The sequence below is a fragment of the Quercus robur genome, chromosome 4 (assembly GCF_932294415.1).
Source record: "Quercus robur chromosome 4, dhQueRobu3.1, whole genome shotgun sequence".
Classification (NCBI taxonomy): domain Eukaryota; kingdom Viridiplantae; phylum Streptophyta; class Magnoliopsida; order Fagales; family Fagaceae; genus Quercus; species Quercus robur.
The window spans coordinates 63,493,660-63,502,199 of record NC_065537.1 but is presented as its reverse complement, the minus strand read 5'-3'; the positions used below and the strand labels follow the sequence as shown (position 1 = coordinate 63,502,199).

The 8,540-nt window shown below is 34.8% G+C and overlaps 1 long non-coding RNA gene across 1 annotated transcript; it reads left to right on the top strand.

Annotated features, from left to right (window-relative positions):
* The first annotated feature begins 4,237 nt into the window (after positions 1-4,237).
* On the top strand, positions 4,238-7,699 carry LOC126723301 (uncharacterized). Its single transcript, XR_007654226.1, has 2 exons — positions 4,238-4,896; positions 7,399-7,699. It is a non-coding gene; the product is annotated as an uncharacterized LOC126723301 (long non-coding RNA).
* The last annotated feature ends 841 nt before the right edge of the window (positions 7,700-8,540 follow it).

Genomic DNA, 8,540 nt, shown 5'->3' with positions numbered 1-8,540 from the left:
ACTAAAATCTATGTAATGCTTCACCCCCTCTTGTCTATTTCCTAAAGGGTCCATTTGGATACAACTTATTTTTGCTGAAACTGAAAACTAAAAATACTATAGCAAAATAATTTTTAAATGTGTGAATAGTACTGTGAGACCTATTTTTAATATTTTTAAATGCATGAACAGTGCATGAATAGTGATGAACAGTACATGAACGGTAAAATTTGTCTCTAAAAGCTTAACTCATGAAATAAAAAAAAAAAAAGGGAGAAAGAGAAAGAAAGGAGCAAAACGCAAATGCCAGACATGGACAAACGCGGATCCAAATGGCGCTAAAGAAGTTGGACGGAAAACTAAGCCATGTGCAACTCACATGACATGTGACACGTGCTTATGTGAAACCACCTAAAATGACTGAAATGCCCCCCTCTTATTCACTTAAAACAAATAAACCTTTGAAATCATATCACACTTATCTCTTTTATTTTTTTTTTTTTTTTTTTTTTTTTTTTTTTTTTTTTTGTAGAAAATTATTATCTCTTTTTATTTCTATTTAATTTTAATTTCTTTTTAATTTCTTTTAACCTGCATTAGATTAAACTCTCTCTCTCTCTCTCTTGAAACCCTTGCCCAAGCCTTAGTGGTTATTAGTCATGGCGAGCCATACCATTTCTCTTTTCTATTTCATGGTTTATGTTTTTTTTTTTTTTTTAGTCCTTTGTTGGTTTAGGTCTTGGTTGATTTAAGGATTGGGTTTTCTGTTGGTTGTAAGGTATTTTGTTTGAGGTTTGAGGAGTGGGAATTGGGTATGGTTCCATGGTTTTATATTTGGTCCCTGATGAAAGTAAATTTGTGTTTTGATTTGGATTTCTAGGGCTTCAATTGAATGGTAATGGTCTAGAGGAAGAAGACATGCGAGAGATGATTTGTTTTAAGTGAATGAGGGGGGAATTCGGTCAATTTAATGGGTTCCACGTAAGCACGTGTCGCGTGAATTGCACGTGACTTAGTTTTCCATCCAACTTGGGAAATAGATGGGAGGGGATAAAGTGTTACTTGAGTTTTAGTTTAGGGAACTAATCATGCATTCTCTTAGTTCATGAGATAAGTGAAAAATAAGGTAATTTAGGATAAAAACTGTAATTTTCCCTTTAAAGAAAGTGTGGTGCAAGACAATACTAATTTCAATCTTTCAAATAGGTTCAACATGACCACTTTGTTAACAAAATTGAAATATACCATTTCAATAATTGTTATTTTATTTTATTTTTTATGGTTATAAACTTAGCGGTGAATTGATGATTATAGAATACGTAACATGTAAGAGAGAACATGAGAACTTTTTTTTTTATAATTTATTTTTTGCAAACATTTTAAATACAGGTTGCCAATATATAATAATTTTGACCTAGCAAATGTAAATTAAAACATGAAATAATAAACAGTTTCTTTTGTACTAATTTGTGCTTATTGTACACACCTTAATTCACACATTTTTACACACAACTAAAAAAATAAAAATAAAATCATGACTTCAAATCACGATTTTTGACGTTGGAATCATGATTTTAAGTTACGATTCTAGTTGCTTTTTTAGTTGTGTATAAAAATGTGTAGATTAAATAAATTATAATTGCACGAAACTTAGTCAAGCTTATTAACATTTCCTATATGTTTGCAGGACCACTACAACGAACGTAGTATTTTCAATCACTGTTTTCCTCAAAGTAAAATCCCAGACTGGTTCAGCCATCAGAGCACTAATAGATCCTCTGTGAGAATTTGGCTACCTCCAGATTTGTATGACAATCCTGATTGGATGGGATTTGCATTTTGTGCTGTTTTCTCATTTCACAAGCATCCTACTTCGGTTTGGAAAAACCTGAATTCCGAATTTGCTCATATCTTCAGTTGTCATTTGAAAACCAACTTGGGTTGTATGAGTCCATTATTGTACTATGGAATCAATGAAGATGGCGTATTAATTTCATTGCATCAACGTGCATTTATTTGGGTGTCATTCATGCCACGTGTGATCCTTTCACCCGATTGGAGGCAATGCACTTGGGTTGAATTCTCATTTCTAAGCGGTAGTCCAGATGTGTCGCCGATGAAGTGTGCGGTGGATCTTTTATACAAGCAAAATTTGCAAGAGTTTACGAGTACCATGGTACAATGCATAACATCGTATGTTGACTATTTATATAAAATCCGTGGCTCTTGTAAGAAGGCAGTATATGAAAGATTGCCGTTTTATCGTAGTGATGAATTCAATGGCGGTGACGGCTTGTATGAGGACCTTGACCGTCCATGCTTGCCCATTTCTCAGGGGGAGACAAGTGGAACTTCTAGCCAGTATTCTTATGAGAACTCACACTCTTGGGAACAATTTTACAAAACTGGCGCGTTGGTAAAAATTTCTACACTATATAGTATATATACCCTTGTGCAAATATAGTTAAAGTTTTCTTTCATTTACACAATCCTTATTTTATTCCATCGAGGCTGGGCTATTTCCATTTAAAATAAAATGGAGAGGGATTACTTAAAGATATCTATTAAATTTTAGGACAATGATAGGTTTATATGATTGATATACTGTAAATGGTACACATTCAATATATCCATATATACTTGGGAGAGAAGTATACAATTATTTTAATTACAACGTACACTTCACATGAATATGCACAGTACAATTAGGGCTGTCCATGGATTGGGTTTGGGCTCTACCCGAACTCAACTCGATTCCGGTGGGGGGCAGAATGGAGGACCTTCTGCCAATTGATAACTTCAACAGGTTCAGTTTTGGTTGAAACTGAGAAAGGCAGCGACAATCGTGATTTCAAAGGAAAACAGAGGAGATTCGGTGAAAATCTCACCGGATCTGGTGAGATCTGTAAACAAATTGAAACTCACCAGATCTGGTGGAAAACTCACCAGATCTGGCGAGATCTTACTGGATGAGATCTTGCTAGAAATAGTTGAGATTACATTGAAGTTTGGTTGAGTTTTCAGTCAGATTGGTTTGTTCGGGTGTTGGAGGAGAGAAACCAAGACTTGACCCGGAGGAATCAGATTCTGAAGCCACCACCCAACACAGCCACTAGATTTGGATTGGTTCTGGTCAGGTCACTCGGGTGGGTCGGTTTGTCAGATCCCTTGGACAGCCCTAAGTACAATGTAGAAATAGAGTTTTCTTAAACTTTATTTGATCGTGGCAATATAAAAAGTAAAAATGGATTGGACCGTTGTAACATCTCTAATTCTCTAAACCTCTCTATATTTTTGCCTCTTTCAAACAGTTGTTCTAGAGTTTTCTAGCCTTTGCAAAAACAACATACGTAACCAGACTCCTAATTAACATAACCATACATTACAATATGAACTAGTTTGTACAAAACATGCTGTGTCTCTAATTTCAAGCTGTATTTCTATTTTGCAGGACTTTAATCCATGCACTTTGTATAATTTTTGTTTCCCTCCAAGTAAAATTCACGAATGGTTCAGTCATAAGAATCATGGACATTCAGTGACAATTGACCTACCGTCAAATTTGTACCATGATAATAATTGGATGGGACTAATTCTATATGCTTCTTTTTCACTCCACGGGGATCCACATAGCATCTTGAATTATCTGGTTTCCGGAATTCCTCACTTCCTATATTGTCAATGCCAAACGATTATGGCCAATGTGGGTGATGAGACAATTTCTTGCTACACTAGTAGAGAAGAAATCACATGGTTACTTAATCTAGGTGAATTCATTTGGATATCCTACGTACCAGTTGAGTTATTTAAAAATTTGTTGCAATACTGCAACCACATTGAGGCTTCATTTGTAAGTGATTGGCCAGGCGTGATAGTTCAGAAATGTGCATTACATCTTTTGTACCAGCATGATCAGGTACAATTCGAGCAAGAACTAAGACACTGCAACGACTTGATTTTAGAGCAGCAGGAGATTGTTCGTAGATATACAGAGGATTATGAAAAGAAAAGAAATGAACAAGGTGGTGTTGATAAAAAAAAAAACTTTTCCACTAGCAACTATGAAGTTCAATTAGTTCCAATATTTATTGATCACTCAAAGACCAATGAAACTAAGACTAAACTCGGCAAAAGTGACTTGCTGGTAATTCATAAACTAATAGTATTTGCTTTGCTACAAACATACTATTCCATCACCCTTTTTCTCTCACTTTCACTCATTAGACACAATTGTTTATGTTCATTTACAGGACTTTGATCAATGCCGTGTCTATAATTCTTGTTTTCCTTTATGTGAAATTCCAGAGTGGTTTAGCCACCGGAGTGATGAGCCTACAGTGACAATCCCTTTACCTCCGAATGTGTTCAATGACAATACTTGGATGGGACTTGTTCTATGTGCTTCTGTTGCAGTTGAAGCAAACCCAACTGCCATCCTTGACATTCAGAATTCAGAAACTTCTTACAATCTTATTTGTCATTTGGAAACCAATATTGAATGTGTGGAACCTCTCCATGTCCATCACATAACTGAAAAAGATCTCAAGTTGTTACAGCAAGGTGGATTTATTTGGCTGTCCTATATTCCACGTGGTTCATTTAAAGACTTGGTGAATCAATGCAGCTGGATTGAGGCTTCAGTTGCGACAGATTGCCCTGGCTTGGTGCAAAAGTGTGGCTTCCATCTTCTTTACAAACATGATGAGGTAGAGTTTCAGGAAACAATAAGACAATGCATGGCCTTGTTCTCTAATGAACATGAGGTAAGACCCAAAAAATCTAGTAGCTCCAGTGAGGACCCTCAATCTGAACCTGTTGATCCGACCATTCATAAAGACAAGGGTAAGGGAGTTCTAGAGTACTAACATCTATCGGTCTGCTGCTTTTCATCTTTGGGGACACCTCTCTTTTTTATTGGTAAGTCATTCTCTCTCCAAATTTTCAGTTTTAAGTCTATACGAAAAATACCCATAATTGTAACTGCTTTGATAAAGCAGATGGGAAACAATCCTTGAACTAATGCAGGAATTTGGTTTGAGAACATGAGTTCCTTGGAATGCCATTTTGTGGGAGTTGTTTTATGTGGTTAGATGAAGACATAATTTTATCAATAGTCCTAATTTTATTTGGAATATTAACAGCCCTAATTTTACCATGAAAAATCCCATGTTGTCAGCACCACTATCTTCGCTCTCTTCATTATTTGGTATGTTAATAATAGTCCTCATTTCATATACGATTTTCCTCTAATTTATCTTACAATGAGCCAAATGTTCCAATATTGAAGTGGCATATCCCTTAAAATGATCTCTGATGCCGATTGAGACAAAACTGTTAATAAGATTATAAGAGAAATACAGTTCTCTATTATCTTTTTGCAATTAAATGCTAATTTTCTGTTATCTTTGTAATAACTTCTGTAATTTTTAAAGGCTAGCTAGCTCCCAGCAGTGAACCAAAGAAGTCACTGGTAGTTATTTTAAAAGGAGAGCACAACTGATTTGATTAATACGCATAAAACTGTAACACACGATATTCATTGGCAAAGTAACCCTAGGCTAACTATAGTGGGGAAATCACTTGTTCAACAGTAGAAATATCTCTTTATTATGGTTGACATACTCTTGAGAAAAATATTTAGCCATAAGACTAATTTTATACCAGTCAACTACACCATTAGGCTGAGTTTGAAGGTATCAATTGTTTGGCTTGGCAAATGAATATATAATGTAATAACAATTCTAGGGCCACAACGTACCCCACACACTTTGCCCCAACTATGTTATGTGGCAGACTATAATTAGCTACTTATCATTTTTATATAAACCCTTTTTTTTTCCACCACTCTCAAGTCTCAACTAGTCACATAAGAGAGTTGTGGCAAAGTGTTTGGTACTAAAATTTTTTATCAATGTAATAGAACCTTAAGTAGGTGGTGCTGATTTAGCAAAGTTTTATCAATGAGAATTACAATCTTTTTTCTCAAAAGAAGAAAAGAGAAAGAAAACTACACTGTTAGGCTGAGTTTTGATTTTATTCAACAAAGCCAGATGGTTATTACAAGTAGAAAAGGATTCATGGGTTGCACAGTGTTTGTTTGGATGGAAAGAAAAACATGAGCAGAATAACTTTGTTCGGATTCATGGGTAGAAAAGGATTGCATGGTGTTGCAGATAGTGGCGTTTTTTGTTTTTTGTTTGATCTAATGGATTCCCAAGAGGGTAGTTCTCATTCTTGTGTTGTATTTTCAAGTGATGTCCACTAAGCATGGGGCTCGGATTCCACCAATCCTATGAATTCTAAGTATAAAGACATTAAGTTCCTGTTTAATTCTTCTCACATAGTAAAGTGTCACTGCCTGAGTTTGGATTTCAGCCTTGTGCGGGGAAAATAATTCTAAACCAAGTATTGTATTTCGATATTCATTTGTGGATGATATTCTTTTAATGTTATATAGTATGTTTTTATAGTTATTTGGTTGATAAATTATTTGACATCCACCTCTTTGTATTGATGTATACATGATTTTTCATATAATACTGAGCTGAATTTTGGGTGTAATGAATTGGGTGTCGTAGACACTTTGTGTAGAGAAATTTTCAGCTTTGAAACCATAGGTTGATTCACTTACTTGTTACACTCTGTTATTGATTTTAGATAATTTATATATTGTCTACAGCAACAATGTCTCAACCTCGGTGTTTGATAAGAATAATGTTTTTGGGATATATGAAATCATTAGCTGTTGGATTAGGGCGTCAATGAATTAGATTATTGGTGTTGAAATGGGTTAGGAATCTAGTTTTGCCTATCACATTAATCAATATGCAGATGTATATACCAGTAAGCAGGAGAGCTCATTTTACCATCATTAAGCATGACTTAATTAAATTATTTTTTTGGGGGATAAGTAAGCTTAATGTAACCTTTGACAGGATCATGTTGCATCATGTGAAGGTATACTGTGAGCACTGCCATAGTCCTAGTGTCTTGCACCAAGATATCTTGTGTTTTATCTTTAATTGATTATAACGAAGCTCTTAAGATTGGAGACTTTGGTCTGGCCACTGTTTATGAGCTTGATCAAAAGTAATCGTTGACTATTTATGTTGTAACTCTTGTCGTATAGAGCACCTTTTAGTGGTTGGGTTGCTTGATAACAGTGTGTTATATTTTGTGACGGTTGAAAAATAGTTCAATGGAACTGCATTAAACTGATACAATAATTAAAAATATTCTTTGTATCAATATGTAATCGTGGTGAGGCATGAGCCTATAGAACAAGTCCTGTTCAAGTATAATCAATATATAATCATTTGAATTTTCCATTGTTTAATGGAACTGAAATTGCGAGTTCTTTTATTATTCTATGTTCAAGAGGTTCATAACATGTGTATATTTTTGTTTTTATGTCCTCAGATTGATGAAATATTGCTGGGGAAATATTGATGAATTGATGATGGTTGCTGCAGACAAAAGGAATGTTGAAGATGCTTACAAGAAAAGTTGAAGGGTTTGTTTCATAAGGTCTTGTCTGGTGTTGAAGGGATCTATTCCAAGGGTCTTGTTTTTAAATTTATTTATTTTTATTTATCTGAACACTGATGAATGCACTTAATCTGTTAACTTTATTTTTAAGAGACTTGTAGAATTAGAAGTGATTGTGGTCCTGATGAGTTTGGGAACTGGGACTATTTAAAATCTGATTTGCTTATCTGGATTTTTTAGCTTCTATTTTGGTAAACATATCTGGTGTGATGCTTTTGTTTGGAATATGCATCAAAGTTGAAAGATTATTGTTGAATTGATCTTTGCTTTGTGAACTCTTTGAGATAAGCATTTTAAAAAAGGGCAGACAGGCTGCTACATCTATGGGATTGGAAGCAAATGTCCAACAGAGGGATTTCCTCATGAATTTAAGTCTTTGCCAGAAAATTCTTATGCCCATTGAGGGTATCATCTAACATCTTCTAGGAAAAGTGACTTCTAGTAACATGATTGAATATTCTTTGTGAAATACTTCATATCAGGATTCAATCTCATCTTCATTTGATTTCACAAATAGAGAACTTAACACATCAATTACATGAAATTGTTGATATTGGTAAACCAAAAGGTGCCTCTGCCTCTGGTCTTCCATAACAGTTTGTCTTTAGATCTTCTATGTTCTAGAATTCTCTACGTAGTAAACTGGAACAGTTACAAGAATAGGGACAAATTGTGTGTCACTCGTTAGGTAATAACATAAAGGGAGTAGCGAGGTGGTGCGAAGGTATGAGTTGGAAGTGATATTTCTCTATTCTCGTGTAAAAGGTAGCTGGCGGCAACCTTGCTCTTCATTTGTCTTCAAATGAAAGTTGTTTGCATTTTGTATTTAATTTAGTCTTCATTCTCTCATCTTCTTTGAAAGTGTTTTCCTTACAGCTTTTATAGTATCCTATGTTGCCTTTGGAAAGCCAACAGATTTTACAGAGACAAGCTAACATCAATGATTCACAAATTTTGATACGATGTACTCAACATTGACGACATTGTATACATGGTAGACATATTTGATGGCA